The following is a 15,560-nucleotide window of genomic DNA, read 5'->3' on the forward strand; positions in this document are numbered from 1 at the left end:
GTCTCTCTACTTGAGTCTCTTTTGCATTTCAGTTATCTTTGGGTTTTAATACCATTAATTTAAGATAGGGAGACAACCGATACAACAGCAAGATTTCATTTTTCCTTTCAATTTAAAATGGAAGAATAATTTGGGCTCTATAGCAAACTGAGTTCAATATGACTGACTTTTTAGGACAAGTTGTACATCCAGATCTAAGGTCTGAAGATGTAGCTAATGTATTTTCCAACAATCCACTGGGAAACAGTAGCTTTGATCCGACAGATATCAATCATGCATTTTTTTCAATTCAAAAACTATATCAAACCCAACTTAAAGGTTTTTGGGAACTTACAAGTCTAAGGCACTATATGGAACAAAAACTGGTACCTAGAGGTCTGAGGCCAGATATCTTATTGCCAGACAAAGTAAAAACTGAAGAACAAATTGCAGAGTGGAACTCCATTCTGCTAGACTGTTCTGCCAAGATCATGCAATTTTTGATGAAGTTAGAACAAGAGAACTTAGATAAGACCAATGGTGATTTGGATATTGAAATTAAAAAAATAAAAATATTTGATAAGGAACCCACGTACACCACCATGGAAGTGAAATTACAAAAAAATTTGGAGAATTTCAAAAGAAATATAAGACAAAAGAAACATTACAAGTTTCAGAGGGACTATAGGGACTTCCAAGAGGGAAATATCTTTAAAAACAAAAACAAACGGAGGTTGAGGAATACCAATATGGGAAATAAAGGGTTTTCCTCCTCAGATGAAACTGAATGGTCAGAGTCAGAGGATAGACCAAGGTTCAATAAAAGATCTATATCTAGACAGAGACAACCTGCCCCTGGGGCCCAACTGAGAGGGATCCTGAGAAATTCTGATAGAAATATCTCATTCTCAGATGGCTCAGCTCCCTCTGGTGGGGATTATCCTTCGGGACGTGAAGGCCCCTCTGGCCCTTCTGGCCCTATCCAGTCCACGTCTACTACTTTTTTAGACCAGGACTGGCCACGACCACAAAGGGAAAGACTAAGGGACAGAAAGAAGTGGGGGTACAAGATGCACAAATCCAACTACCAATAGAGACCCACATGGATAACAAAATTATAAATCTATCTAACTTTGTATTGAAACCGAGGCACCATTCCCTACTGTCTAAGGGGCTATCGTTTATACCAACCCCTACATATAACATGTTTAATTGGGCCAAAGACGTTAACCTATTTGGACGTAAATTGGCCCTACATGCTTACCATGAAAAGAGAAGTCTAAAAAATCTTAAAGAATTAGGCCTGACCCCTGAAGATAGTGATATTTTCCAACTCCTGACAGAATTATCCTCTGAACAGACACTTGGAGAGTCATTGACCGATTTGAAACCACTCTCGTGGTTCACTCCTAACCTCAAAGAATTTCCCTGCATTGACATGTTTGTCCAGATCTGTACCAATGAACTTGAGAACCAAGGTATACACGAACCATCCAGGTCCAATTTAAACTATGTAGAAAAGTTGGCTCTACAAGAGCTAAAACAACGAGACGACATGGTTATTAAATCCTCCGACAAGGGGGGCAATATTGTTCTCATGGAAAGGGGACAATATGTGGACATGTGTATGGCACACCTTTCTGATACATCTGCATACCAGCCACTCAAGGATGACCCAACGAAGGTTTTCTTTAGGGAATTACAGGAACTGGCACAGTTAGCTCTAAGTGACAAAATAATTACCCAGAATGAATTCAAATACATTGTTGCACAATCCAATATAACCATAGCAACCTTTTACTGTCTCCCCAAAGTGCACAAAGATATGCACAATCCTCCGGGGAGACCTATTATTTCTGGTAACCACAGCCTGACTGAACGAGCTAGTAAATTCCTAGACAAGATATTAAAACCACTGGTACAGAAACTAAAATCTTATATACGTGATACAAAACAGACTCTTCTCGCTCTAGAGAATCTGTCGGTGCCCCCATATACCTCTATAGCCAGCCTGGACGTAGTGGCATTATATAACAATATCCCACACGAGAATGGTATAGCTGGTGTAGCGTACTTTTTGGAAAAATCTGGAACCTTTAGTGAACAAGAACAAACTTTCATTCTATCTTTGCTCCGTTTTGTGTTAACACACAACTATTTTACCTTTAATGGTAAATATTATTTACAGACAAGGGGCACGGCTATGGGTTCGTCTTGCGCACCCAGCTATGCGAACCTATTTTTGGGATGGTGGGAGGAGACAATTGTGTTTAATGTGTCAAACTCGAATTACTTTCCATCTATACACAAATGGTTTCGCTACATAGATGATATTCTGATCTTTTGGTCAGGTTCCTTCTCCCAATTCAAACAGTTGGTTGATGAACTCAACCACAATGATATTAATCTCCAACTTACTCATGTCATTGACGAACAACATCTGGTCTTTTTAGATCTGAACATTAATATACATGAAAATGGGAATGTAAGCACATCACTATATAGGAAACCAACAGCAACAAATAGTTTGCTACACTGGCAAAGTTACCACCCTTTTCACTTAAAGGCCAACATTCCATATGGCCAATATTTAAGAGCGAAGAGAAACTGTTCAAACCAGGAGGACTTTGAGAAAGAAGCAAAAGAGTTAAGAACTAGATTTAAGTCATTGGGCTATCCCAACAGAATTCTGAAAAGAGCCTACCAAAGAACCACTAATGTTGACAGATCCGAAAGCCTACACAGACCTTCTAGGGAACTCAGTACCACCCCGAGTGTGACTAGGTTTATAGGAACCTTTGATAAACACTGGAACACAGCACAACATGTCTTAAGCAGAAATTGGCCGCTATTACAATATGACACCAGTTTGAGCAAGACCATCACGAAACAACCCTCTATGACTTTTAGACGAGCAAACAATCTTGGTGACATACTGACGCATAGTCACTTGAAACCTGGTTTGACAATACCTCCTACTTCCACCTGGTTAACAACCAAAGGCCTTTACAAATGTGGACATTGTAAAGCCTGTAAATTTATTGCACCAACTAGGTCTGTCTGGAATAAAAGAACTTCTACAGAGATAACCATCAATGCTTTCATCAACTGCAGCTCCACCAATGTTATCTATATAATAACATGTGAGTGTGGGCTACAGTATATAGGAAAAACCTATCAGCAACTACGTAGACGCATCTTACAGCACATAAATTCCATCTCCAATCTACATATTGAAACTCCGATTTCAAAACATGTGAGAATCAACCATGCGTCCAAACCGGAAGTCTTGAAGTTCCAGGTATTACAACAACTGGCTCTTAACCATCGAAAGGGTGACATAAATATTTCTCTGCTTAAGGCTGAGTCTCGCTGGATTTATTCGTTTCAGACCCTATACCCTAGAGGACTGAATGAAGAATTCAATTTTACCCCGTTTATTCATTCCTAAGATTCTCTAGGAAGATACAAAGAGGGGTCTGTTTCTTTCTTTCTTTTTGTTTCGTTTTGTCGCTTTTTGTTATTTTCCGAATATAATAACTAGTAGATGTTGAAAATGTGAAGTGTACATTTTCCCACAGCATTACTAGTTAGGTTCCTCTACATCCACTATGGCACCTACAGAGAGGGGACAATCCCTATTGGTGAATATGCATAATTTTAGTCAGTGGACATTGGTAATATGACTTTGGAACTGACTTACAGCATTTCAAACGGGACTCCATTGGTCCTTTCCCTAACTTTATTCTACATTTATGCTCACACAAACTCTGCATTCCACTAAACAATGAACCTAGACACTGTCTAAGAATATACTGGGATCCAGAGTGCCTTACTGGACCCCCACGAGAATGTGCGTATATCTAAGGCTGAGTGGTCGCTTGATGAATCATTACACCCTATTTACACCTAGTAAACTTGGTTCCAAGTCCGCTCTAATTGAGTGCCAGCCCTCCAACATTAGACTGTTTGATATATTAGGACATGATACTGTTAGTATCTGGCCATGTGAGTATATATGGTAAACGGAGTGTATACAGAATTAATATGTGTGAACATCAGGTTGGAGAATCAAACCTTATGGTGGATGCTTGCTGTCCTTTGGACACTATTTGTCACCATTGCCTTTAAGACAATTTCATCATCATTTACCTTTTCAGGGACAGCAAGTCTAATGATGTCGGTTGAAGTGCCGAACGTGTACCCGGTCCCCAAAGGGTTAAATTAACACTCTCTTACTACAGCCCCTCCCCTCCCAGTATTGGCTAATAATCGGCCAATGGGAATGTAGGGAGGGATATTTAAACTACCTCCAGGCAGTAACCCGGTTCCCCTGGACGAGCCAAGTATTGGCGAAACGCGCGTCGGGACGCCTGTTTATTTTATGCTTTATACTAGCTAAAGATGGAGCTTGGAAACTAGGGACAGATAGAAGTTTTCTTGTAAATATTCTCCAGTTGATTCTCTAGCGCAGGGACGCCTGTTTACCTATTATCGTAATCGTTATGGAGTTTGGAATTAGGGGCCGATAGTATGTTTCCTTCACTCTCCAGAGAATCTTTGCATAACTGAATTGAAACAGTTAGTTGGTTCTTTGCAACCGGCAGCAGGGACACTTAGCCTAACTACACTCACTGCTAGATATTAGGGATGTGAAGGTTGTGACCAGGTTTTTGCGGGTCACTACTTAACCCTGTGTGTTACGCTGATTACTAATTAAGTGTTCTAGCTGCTGTGACATTTTTTTGCAGCAAACAAGAGGGGGGTCAAATCTGGATTTATTTGGGTTTGTTTACCTCAAGGGTGGTGAGTTTTTTGGCAGGAGGAAGGGGTTCTAGTCTAAACTTTGACAATAACCATCAAATATATATTGTTTTCCTCCACCTGTAACCACCGCTGCTGCAAACAGACAGAGGCTATTTAGCCCTTACAACAAAAAGGCTAGCTGTTTACAGCCTTTTTTAGACTTTTGTGTACATACATTTATACTTTTTCCACTTGATCTACATTTCTTTATAACTAATTTTAATGATTTATTCAAGGTTATTTTTTAGATAATTAACGTATACTGGGAATGGGTTGCTAAATATATACTCGCTCCATATAATAGAAGATTGAGTGGTCTATCCTACAGGACACCTCTCCTCGTTCTATTTGGAGTACGAGTATTTAGTTCTACTTTCGAATTCAGTGATACAATGAGTCTAACAGAGAAGGGGGATGGAATACTTTTCTTAATGTTAGCTTCACACAAGAAATTTAAAAACCAGTGACCAGATAAGACTTAGTGACCAGTGACCAGATAAGACTTAGTAATTAATTTGACTTTTTTAAATTTCACAAGATTCCCATTGTAAGAGAAAGGTGAGACTAAGTTTATGAACTGTCATATTAGAAATTATAGCAGAATTTGGAGACACATAGTCTGAAGAAAGCCCAAAGAAAACCCTTTGAACTGACGAGTAAACTTAAATTATATTAACCATAAAGATAAGCTAAATGACGTCAAAATAGCCACCAGGAAAAGTTAACTCTTTCCTGGATAGGAATGTTTAGTGGGACGAGACTGCCCTCTATAGACCAAATACTTAAATTGCTATCTGGAAGGCAACCACTCCTCCAGTGTTTCTATTGGTCTATCACCTAGTGAATTTTCCTTTAAAAAGTTAAGACAAAGGGAAGAGAGAGGTATGCAGAGAAAGCAAAAGGAGGCAGAAGGATGCAAAGCAAGACAAAGTAGGCGAGAAAAAAACATTCCTTGACACTTAGCTACCTGAGAACATCTGATGAGAACATCTCTTTAACTGGTAAATATACTGGTTTCATTTAATTAATCTAATTTAATTAAAAATTTTCTAATAGCATGATATATGACTGGATAAATCACGATTAGATTTCAATATTTAGAAATCTTAGTTACTAAAGAATATATAATTAAGCTTTCTATTCTGCAGATAAAATTACAATAATTATGTATATATGTCACATATCACGTGTTAGCATATCGTGATATTCATCCAGGTGTATTGATTTTCCCTAAAATAAGATAAAATATCTGTTTAGGCAAGTTAAAATTCTGCTTATAGAACATGGTAGATTACTCTTATTGGATGGTTCCAGGAAATTACTAATGAGCTGGTTTAAATTTTATTTTATTTAAAATTCCATGAGAATAGATCTTAATTACCTCGGAGGTCTAACCAGCATTGAAAGGGTTATTCTAACTGTCAGCTAAAGTTTTATGGCCTTAAGCTGCAGCTCTGTGTCTGTGTGTAAGTTTCACTTTCTTTGTCTGGGTGAAAGACAGTCATAAACCTTGTCTTAGCCATTGGAAGATGTTTTACATTAGCATATTGTATTGCATAATATGTTATACTGAATTTTCATTGATTATTGTCACGCATGTTACTTATTATTATTATTTAAAATGTCACAATAAATTGTATATATTTTTATAACAAATTGTGATTTTATTTATAGGGAATACATTTCACTTACACGATAACGATCTTTGGGATCTGCAAATTGAAATAGTGGGCAATTCTCAACTGTTTACTATTATTATCCCATAAATATCCCCACAGTATACACCCCATCTTGAAGGGTTGCCCCTTTTTCGTTCCAACTTTGCCTTTCTTGTGGGGTAGTAGCTGCTTGTTGTTCTTTCAGAAACTTGAGATCCATGAGTAGAGTTTGCATAGTGTATATAGGAGTTCCTTCAGCGGACACTCTTCTGTCCACTTCCCTTGATTTTTGTGCAGCATCCTTGGCGGCCTGGTCAGCTAAATAGTTGCCATGTGCTTTTTCTGACTTCAATCTTCCGTGGGCCTTTAACTTCAGTATGGCCACTTCTTCAGGAAGCAGTAAGGCATCCATCAACAGTTTGATTGCTGCACCATGTTTGACTGGCGTGCCAGTTGCTGTGAGGAAACCTCTTGTTTTCCAGATTAATCCAAAATCATGTGCCACACCCAGGGCATATCTTGAGTCAGTATAAATATTAGCACGCTTTCCTTCAGACATTTTGCATGCTACTGTGAAGGCTGTAAATTCAGCTTCTTGAGCAGACATGGATGAGGGAAGTAAAGATGCTTGAAGTACCTGATCTTCTGTAGTAACAGCAAATCCAGTATGGTACCTTCCCTTCTCGTCCGCAAACCTAGTGTCAGGGCTCTGCGGGCGGCTGTGAGGGGAGGCTGCAATCCTCTCGCAGCACTCACCCTCGATCCGTCGCCGCCGGCGGTCCCCTCTCCCCTTACCGGTAAGCGAGCGGCGTCCTCTCCTCTTGACACGCCGCTCGCGTCCTCCTCTCCTCCTCCCAGCGGCAGCATGTCTAACGCTGCACGCTGGGAGCCGGCACTATTATCTAAACGCCGGGGTCACTCACGTGACCCGGTGTTAAAGCTACAGCGGAACAATCACAGTGGGGGTATAGATATCCCCCACGTGTGTTTGTTAATACTGATTGGAGGTTATCCAATCAGGATTCAGGCTAGGATTTAAATACTTACCTTTCCTGTCTCTCTGTGCCCTGTTGTGGTCTTTGCTTTATAGTATTGATACTGAACGTGTGCTTTCTGGTTACGTACTCTCTGGCTTGTTATACTGACTTTGTGACTTTCTCCTACCCTTTGACCTCGGCTTGTTTCTCGTTATTCTGTTTTCTGGTTTCCCTTACTCGGCTTGTCTCCTGACTATTCTGTGTGTGCTTAGCCCGGCCATTCTAAGGTCCGGTACTGCACACTTTCTGTGTGTGTGTCTGTGTGTGTGTTAGCGTGTTGGGTTCCCCGAATCGTGACACCTAGAGCCATCCATGAACAGGGTGAAGTCAGGATCTGGGAGAGCAACTTCATATACTGTTGGGAGATGTGTTGTCTACATTTTCATCTGTTCAAAGCAATCATGAGGAGCATCTGGATCCTGCTCTGTAGGAGTGGTATCTTCACTTATCTCTGTGTGATATTGAGTGTAGCTAACTGTTTTGCAATTCACAGTTCTCTTGGTGACTCCTTCCATTGCAAGTTGTTCTTCACTTGCAGTCCACCGAGTATTTGCTCGGTTTACCCGAAAGCCAGTTTGGGCCTGGGCTGAACCTTCTTGAAATTTGAAATGCATTTTTGGTTAAAATTTTATGAAATTCAGGCCTCATAGGGGTCTCATATCTCCTCTTCGTGCCTCATTACTTGTGTCTGGCTAAAGAAGAGCTCAAGAAAATGAGTATTACTTAATAAAGTGCAAGCTGTTGCAAGGCAAATAACGATTTAAACAGAAATTGCTGATTGATCTATATTCCGTGTACCTTGTAATTTATTATATATGTGAGGTTCTACCATAAAAAATTGTCAGGGCATCCACTATCGTAAATGTATAGCTTTGATTTCAATGCTTAAATAATACATACATAAGGATTAAATCTAATATAAATCTGTAAAAATAAGAAATGACGGGAAAATAGTGCAATATTGCTGGAACAGGCTATGTTATGGTCAGTAGGGTTAAGAGTATCACTCACAAGTGAGGAGCCATTCACATCATATGGCTCGGATGGTAAACGTAGATGGAAATTTTAAGGATGTTCAGCTCTTTTTACTCCCCGATCCTCTGTATGCAGCATTGTCAATGTTGACACACAGGATACTGGAGATGGTTCTTCCAAAAGATTATTTATTGAGTAATAAAAACCCCACGACTAGAGCTTGACAGTTGCTTTTCACATATTAAACATGTTCAAACCCTTTGTTGATATACACATACGTGCTGTAGAATCCACCTAACATGTATATCAATAAAGGGATTGGACATGTGTAATATGTGACTTTTGATCAATAAATCCTGGCTGATTAATAGACGAATTGTGTTTATTAGAAAAGCGTTTGCCTAAAAAGCAGACCCTGAGAAGACCCTGTGAGTGATACTCTTAACCCTATTGACCATAACATAACCAGTTCTGGCAATATTGAATTATTTCTCTGTCATTTTTTTTATTTTTACAGATTTAGACCAGATTGTATCCTTTCAGTTCCACCTTATTTATGTATTATTTGTATATTGTTTAGAGGTGGTTTAGGAGGGGATACCACTCAAGGTGTTTTGAGCTCTCGTATTAATTACTTCTAATTGTGCACTTTTTGTAATATTGATTTCAATGCTGATCTGACCAGTAGAGATAAGCAAGCATGTTTGTAAACTGATCATGAAATTCTATTTTTAGAATAGTAATCTTACAGCGAAGAATATATAAAAGACATTTTTAGGAAACAGTAACCAACATGCCTATTTACATATTAATATCTAAAATTAATACCAGTAAGGCTTCTCTATTTCCCACGACTTTCAATGAACTATGATTTAAATCCGGGTCCTAAGTTACCAAGGATAGTTTATTTGTCTTTTGAAATGTCTGATTAGAAACATAACACGTTTTATTCTCCCTTGGTTTTGTAATGAGTTACTTTTCATTTTTCATTATCATATGTCTTATTTCACTAAATATTGCCTAATTTTAAAAAAAGGTATTCTTTTATGCCATAATCTCTTATTTACAGGTTGTTGTTTTTTGCCTGCCAATAAGATTTCACTGGGGAGATTAGATGAAGATAAGTGATGCCATTTGTTATGCTGGCATGTTCTCTCTATAATCTCTGCCTAATAATTACATTGTCATGACTATGCATTTGTTATATTCACTTGTCTACATTATTCCAATTAAAGTTCACCATGGCCTCATTTTCAAGATTAACTTAGTTTTGCAGCATGCACAACTAAATGAATGGTGCTGTTAAATTATTTACCGTTCTTGGTTATACTTCAATTTTATAATTTAGGATTCATAATTTGTAGACCGTGTTTAATCATACTTCGATCAATTTACATTGAAACTCTGCAAGCAATGTGAAAAACCTCTATATTCAATAGCACATAATAAGGTAATAAAGAAAGAATTTCCTATACATTTCTCATATACTGTTTTAGCAAAATGGCCCATTTTTTTTTATAAATCTTTATTAAGATGTTTTTTCCATAAACAAAAAAAAATACAAAAAATCATTATATATATTGTGTCAATATAAATAATTAAAAAATATCAATATCAATACAGCAGAATTATAATATATCGAAGAGACAATGCTATTGGACATATACAACACAAGACATTTACTTAACAAGACAAACCCACACCCTATCAGAGCAGGATAACATTCCTTTTGATGTCGTACCAACTTTATTATCCAACAAGCTTACAAGAATTTATATTCCATTGCCACCATTTATAAGTCTATACCACCCCGTTTATCTCTAATACATATATATATACCTATTAATTACTGTATTGGCTAACCTATAAAGATCCTCTAGGGTAATTGTGTCTGGAGATAAAGATTAGCCGTATATTTGGGAACATTTTAGTAAAAGTTCGGAATGAATATCTTCTTTCTTTTTAGAACGGAGTCCTATATTATTTATTAAGCCTTTTTCCATTGTCAACTGGAATCTAATTTGCTTAATTAAAATAGATTTTTGGAAAGGAATAGATGATCTCCAGTTTCTGGCAATTATGATTTTTACAGCCACTAAGCAGTGGGTGGCTATGGAAGAATCTTTTAGAGATTTAAAATTCCAATTTAGATGCAGAAGTGCTGTTGCCGGATTTTGTTCTAGTCAACTATCAGACAATTTTTGAAAAATATGAAAGGCCCAAGACCATAGGGGATGAACTACAGGGCAGGACCACCAAATGTGTATATATGACCCTGTAAAACTACCGCATCTCCAGCATGTGGGATCATAGCTCTCATACATTTTGGCTATTCTTACTGGGGTGAAATACCATTTGTAAAGAACTTTAAAATGGCATTCTACCAAGTTTAAACAGTGAATATGTTTGCTAATATGTGTTAATGAAATACACCAGTCCTCCTCAGAAATCTCAATTTTTAACTCTTGTTCCCATGTCTTGATGAGTTTATGGGGAATAATAGTTAGGAGATCTACCAAACGGTTTGCGGCCAAAGTGACCTTGTTTAGGGACCTATTATTAAAAATATATTCTAAATGCATAGCAAGTGGAGAAGACCTTTTTATAACATTCTTATCAATATAATTTTTAATTCGGAGATAGGTAAAAATTTCCCTAGATGGAATATGAAAAGTATCAACAATCTGTTGGTAAGGCATTAAATATTGCCCAACATAAGATCCGAAATTCTTAGTTTATCAGTATCTGCCCAGTGCCTTAAAAGAAGATCATCAATATTTATCTCTAATATCTTAAGTCTACACAACCTAGGTATTAATTGCCGAAAGCCCAAAGTTTTTTTAATTTCCTCCCAAACTTCAAAATGGCCCATTTAAATGTTTATAAATATGATTTGTTTTTCCCAGAAAAGCTTTCTTAGTTACCTAAATGAAGGTACAACATTATTTAAAAAAAAAAAAAGTATATTTGAAATTCAATCAATTCCACAGAATTTGTTTTGCATCACTTGTTGTTTTGTGAATGTTTTAAAAGCTATAGATAAGATTACATTCCTAAATTGCAGATCACACTAATTTACTGCCATGTCTTGATTTATTCAGTAAATCCCAGAACATCTGTCTTATATCCAGCATTGGTGAAGATGAATTAATTAATGCATAATAGACCAATATGATGCTATTTGTTTAATCTATTCACCCCTTTCCAGTAACTGGAGGGGGGAAAGGGTGTAGTAAGCAACTCTTCTTCCTTCTGCTCAGTTTACATGGCACACAAAGAGCAGGGTTCCAAAAAACAAGCGATCACGGGCAAAAGGGATAATTCAATCTCTCTAAAGCTATATCTATACAAATACTCCTCCCATTGTGGTGATGCAATCCACCAACCAACAGTAAGAGTGAGAGTGCAAAAAATGTGATAGGTACAGGCACTTATCACTTTGAACAACTCTGAGGGGGTGTATCAAATATGATAACTAAAATGGAAAGAAAAACACAATAGGGTAGTAATGTCTTACTGGATAATCCAAATATAACACTTTAATGAGAAACTCACACGGTATAGAGCCTTTTCAAGGTATTGGCTCTAAACAGCAGACACTCAAGCACTTATAAGGTGGCAATCAGACCTCTGAAGCTCCAAGCGTATTGATGTATCTCAGGTATTCATATGCAGAGAAAGGATCAGAAGAAAGAAGAATCTAGGTGCAGCGTAATACATACTCAAAACTCTTTGTATATATTATAATACTTGCACACCTTTTGTGGAGCCTTCAGAACTGGATCCAAGTATACAGGTTTTGTGTCAGCTTAAGGGTTGACACCACCCTCCTTTAACCGGATAGAAGGTGCAGCAGGAGAGGTAAGTAGAAAACAAATACTTTTATTGCAATTGTAAATAAAAATAATACACTATAAATTGTAAAAAATAACCTCCTTCCCTGCCAAGCCGCGTTTTGTCTGATTTGTGGCTTTTTCAATCGACAGATTGCATCTCTCCAGTTCTTTAATTTAAACAGCTTCAAACTCCACCCCTCAAACTCTATCATCCTATCGGATTGTACTTCATGTGGGTATGTGTCTTCGAGGTGTGTCCTCCCCTTGATCCTCAGCTGTTCCATATTATCCGATTTGCGTTCTTGCTTCCGAGTTCTACCTCTGCCTACAGAGACCATAATTCTCATTGGTGTTCATTTCCTGAATCTGTACGGAAATGACGCGTATGAACTATTTATCGTCACGTCGCTTCTGAATTGTATTGAGTATTTGTATATATTTGGTATATTTTGTTGGTTTGTTGGGAAAGCCACTGAGTGTTTACAGCTGCACGTGTTTTGTGAAAAAAAATGTTTATATACTCTAAGCGCCTGTTCCCACACAAGTTCTTGCTGTCTTTTTCTGATATCTAGTATGGGACCTCTAGTTTGCTTACAACGATAGCCAGACTATAACATCATTGTGCTTCAACAACTCTTTTCAGCCACAATTGAATCCCTACTGTACTTTAAAGGATTACTATAGGATCAGGAACACAAACATGTATTCCTGACCCTACAGTGTTAACACCACCATCTAGCCCCCAGGGGCCCCTCATGCCTCCATAAATATAGCAAAATCTTACTGTATTCAAGCCAGAAGCTGTAACTATGCATGCTGTTAAACTTAGAAAAACAAACAGTCTGCTGACATCATCAGAAGTGGAGGCCTGATCCAATCACAATGCTTCCCCATAGGGTTGACTGAGACTGACAAAGAGGCAGTTAAGGGGCAGAGCCAGCATGATTCAAACACATCCCTGGCCAATCAACATCTCCTCATAGAGATTAAAGGACCACTGTAGTGCCAGGAAAACACTCGTTTTCCTGGCACTATAGTGCCCTGAGGGTGCCCCCACCCTTAGGGACCCCCTCCCACCGGGCTCTGGGGAGAGTAAAGGGTTAAAACTTACCTTTAGTCCAGCGCCTGGCGGGGAGCTCTCCTCCTCCTCTCCGCCTCCGATCCTCACTTTCGGCTGAATGCGCAATGCTTTCCTATGTACGCTTGCGTGCTCTCACTGTGATTTTCATAGTGAGAATCACGCAAGCGCCTCTAGCGGCTGTCAGTGAGACAGTCACTAGAGGATTTGGAGGCTGGATTAACCCTAATATAAACATAGCAGTTTCTATGAAACTGCTATGTTTATAAAAAAAAGGGTTAATCCTAGAGGGACCTTGCACCCAGACTACTTCATTAAGCTAAAGTGGTCTGGGTGGCTAGAGTGGTCCTTTAATTGAATCAATGAATCTCGATGAGGAAAGTTCAGTGTCTGCATGCAGAGGGAGGAGACACTGAATGTGTGGATGCATTTTAGGCCACCATGACCCAGGAAGGATCTCTATCCGCTATCTGAGGAGTGGCCAGTGAAGTTATCACTAGGCTGTAATGTAAACACTGCGTTTTCTCTAAAAAGACAGTGTTTACACCAAAAAGCCTGAAGGTAATGATTCTACTCACCAGAACAAATTCAATGAGCTGTAGTTGTTCTGGTGACTATGGTGTCCCTTTAAATGAGGAACTAGTAATATCTCATGTTGAACAAGTAAAGTGCATACAATAGATTTTTATCTATAATCTATGAAAGGGAGTTGGAAATAGAAGCCACTACATTTGGAAGTACACATGGGACATCTGTACAAGTGTCAACCCATTCACCAGTACTAGCCCAGTAACCTGAAGCAAAGTTCTTCAAGTCCCACCACAAAATAGCCACAAATTATGGTTTATGTGAAATATGGAAAACTTAATGCTGGTCTGCTATGATTACCAATGTCATGCAGTGCATTACTAGAGATGCAAACCACATTTAATTGTGCAGGGATGCAGGGAAATATACAGTAAAGAAATGTCAGGAACAACATTTGAATGGTCTACTAAAATATACTTTATTTAAGAAACATTTTAATACCTATCTACTTTACATATAGAAATTGGTATGTAACATTGGAGAAATGCTACAAGTGAAGATCTGGATAGAAATTTAAAAAGTTTTAGATCTTGCAAAATTCTTTAAAATATTTAATGTTGCCCATGTTATGTTTCATTCAAAATCATGTAAGCTGCAAGAGCAACTAAAGGAAAGTAGTTAATTTGTGCCTGAAAGTATTGTTTACGTGTTAGGTGGGTGGCCAAATGCATTACTCAATTGCTTTACTGCTGTAAGGATTAATGATTATGAAACAAACAAGAGGATCAAGTATTAAGTAATGCTTTCAGTACTCTGAGTCATAATATGACTTATCTAGTGTTATTGTTCTACAACACTACAGCACTACTTCCTCCTGGCATTAACAAATACAACATTTGTGGTATAACTCTTGGGTAAAATATAACTTTTAGATGCTTATCAAAGATTTAATTATATTATTAGTAGCATTAGTTGCTGTCTTGTGACTATGTTCAAAGGAACAAGAAAAATATTCAAATAATTAGACCAACACCGTACAAGCACCATATCGCCCATAAATCATCTTCATAATGATCTCACAGATTTCCATCAAACTACTTGATTGATAGCCTTCTCACCTTCTTATATACACTCTCTAACCCCGTAAGTCTTGTTTCAAGCACGAAAAACAAGTACCGTATATACTCGAGTATAAGCCGACCCGAATATAAGCCGAGGCCCCTAATTTTACCCCAAAAAACTGGGAAAACTTATTGACTCGAGTATAAGACTAGGGTGGGAAATGCAGCAGCTGCTGGTAAATTTCTAAATAAAATAAGATCCTAAAAAAATTATATTAATTGAATATTTATTTGCAGTGTGTGTGTATGAGAATGCAGTGTGTGTGTATGAGAATGCAGTGTGTGTGTATGAGAATGAGAATGCAGTGTGTGTATGAGTGCAGTGTGTGTATGAGTGCAGTGTGTATATGAGAATGCAGTGTGTATGAATGCAGTGTGTGTGTATGAGAATGCTGTGTATGAGTGCAGTGTGTGTATGAGTGCAGTGTGTGTGTATGAATGCAGTGTGTGTATGAATGCTGTGTGTGTGTATGAGAATGCTGTGTATGAGTGCAATGTGTGTATGAATGCAGTGTGTGTTTATGAATGCTGTATGTGTGTAT

Source organism: Pelobates fuscus, chromosome 4 (genome assembly GCF_036172605.1).
Source record: "Pelobates fuscus isolate aPelFus1 chromosome 4, aPelFus1.pri, whole genome shotgun sequence".
NCBI lineage: Eukaryota > Metazoa > Chordata > Amphibia > Anura > Pelobatidae > Pelobates > Pelobates fuscus.